Here is a 2,412-nt window from a genome sequence, read left to right as displayed (position 1 = left end):
GCAGACGTTTGACATCTGCGCCTGTTTTGGCTTTACCGTCTGGATCTGGTGGTTTCAGTGTTTACACCGATGCCTCTTTGCAGGGACTAGGGTGTGTTCTGATGCAGAATGAGCATGTGATTGCTTATGCGTCGAGGCAGTTGAAGCCTCATGAGGAAAATTATCCTGTTCATGATCTGGAATTAGCAGCGATCGTTTTTGCTTTGAAAATCTGGCGTCATTATCTGTATGGTGAGAGATTTGAGATTTTCACTGATCATAAAAGTTTGAAGTATCTGTTCACTCAGGCCGAGTTGAACATGCGTCAGCGTCGTTGGATGGATCTACTCAAAGATTATGATTGTGAGATCAAGTATCATCCATGATCTGCAAATCTCACGGCCGATGCTCTTAGTCGCAAGGTGAGATTGTCTGCTCTTCAGACTGGTGCTGTATCTGGGATTATTCAGGATTTCTGCTCGATGGGATTCAATTGTAAGCATCGGAAGGGAGCAGATAGTATCCGTGTAGCTACTATTTTGTCTGAGCCAATTTTGTATTCTCGTATTAGAGATGCTCAGATGTCTGATTCTAAGATTCAGAAATTAGCTCGGTTGGCTGATGGAGATAATACTTCTGGATTCCACTATCAGTCCGAGGGTCTTTTGTGCTTATCTGGTCGTGTTGTTGTGCCGGAAGATGACACTTTGAGGGAGGAGATTTTGTCCCAGGCTCATCGTAGCAAGTTGAGTTTTCATCCGGGGAGCAACAAGATGTATAAGGATTTGAGGACTCGATTTTGGTGGAAAGGTATGAAGCGTGATGTTTATCAGTATGTCTCCAAGTGCCTAGTCTGTCAGCAAGTGAAGGCTGAGTATCGACGACCTGGAGGTTTGTTGCAGAATCTTCCTATTCCGGAGTGGAAGTGGGAGCACATCACGATGGACTTCGTGACTCACTTGCCTATGTCTGTGGGAAATAGAGATGCTATCTGGGTGGTAGTGGATCGGCTTACTAAGTCTGCCCATTTTCTTCCGTATAACAGAGATTTCACTTTCGATCGGATGGCACGGTTGTACGTTCAGGAGATTGTACGGTTTCATGGTGTGCCCGTGAGTATCGTTAGTGACAGAGATCCTCGATTTACCTCTAGATTTTGGGGCAGCTTTCAGCAAGCTTTGGGTACTACCTTGAGTTTGAGTACTGCATATCACCCGGAGACTGACGGTCAGTCAGAGAGGACTATTCGTACTCTTGAGGATATGTTGAGATCTTGTGTGATGGATTTCGGGCCAGCTTGGCAGGATCATCTGCCACTGATAGAGTTTGCATACAACAACAGTTTTCATAGGAGTATTGGTATGTCTCCGTTTGAAGCATTGTATGGTCGACGTTGTCGTACTCCTCTGTTCTGGGAGGAAGTCGGAGAACGACAGGTCGAGGGTCCAGAATTGATTCAGCAGGCCATGGACAAAGTTCTTGTGATCAAACAGCGGATTAAGACCGCTCAGGATCGACAAGCGAGTTATGCGAACACCAAGCGCAGACCTCTTCATTTTGATGCAGGCGAGAAAGTGTTTCTCAAGGTATCACCTTTCCGGAGGATTCTGAGATTTGGACTGAAGGGTAAGCTATCTCCGAGATTCATTGGTCCTTTTGAGATCTTAGAATGCGTGGGAGATTTGGCCTACAGACTAGCTTTGCCACCGTATCTGTCTAGTGTTCACAACGTGTTTCATGTGTCTTTGTTGAGACGATACGTAGCGGATGAGTCTCATGTTTTGCATCCGACAGAAGTTCAGCTGAATCCGGATTTGTCTTTCGTGGAAAGACCGGTTTCGATCTTAGACCGGAAGGATAAGGTACTGCGGAATAAGACTATTCCTCTTGTCTTAGTGCAGTGGCAGCGCCGAGGTACTGAAGAAGCTACTTGGGAACTGGAGAGTCGCATGCGGTCAGAGCATCCAGAGTTGTTCTAGTTGTAATATTTTCAGTTATGATTGTAATTTCAGTTGTATTTTCAGTTGTAATTCATTCTTAAGTTGAATGTATTGTTGTTCAGATTGTCATTCTTCAGACTCGATTTCGCGGACGAAATCCTTTTTAGAGGGGGAGAATGTAGTATCCCGATGTCTAATTTGAGTTAATTATTGGATTAATTATATTTCGGTGGGATCGGAAGGACCGAACCGGGTTCGGATCGTCCGAAGTGGGTTCGGATCGTCCGAAGTGGTTCGGATCGTCCGAAGACAGGTGGCTGGACACGTGGAAGACATGCAATGTTCGGATCGTCCGAAGTGGTTCGGATCGTCCGAAGACAGGTGGCTGGACACGTGGAAGACATGCAATGTTCGGATCGTCCGAAGTGGGTTCGGATCGTCCGAAGTGGGTTCGGATCGTCCGAAGTGTTACGGATCGGAGCGTCCGAAGTGG

Source organism: Primulina eburnea, chromosome 18 (assembly GCF_022965805.1).
Source record: "Primulina eburnea isolate SZY01 chromosome 18, ASM2296580v1, whole genome shotgun sequence".
Lineage (NCBI taxonomy): Eukaryota > Viridiplantae > Streptophyta > Magnoliopsida > Lamiales > Gesneriaceae > Primulina > Primulina eburnea.
This window is presented reverse-complemented; position numbering follows the sequence as displayed.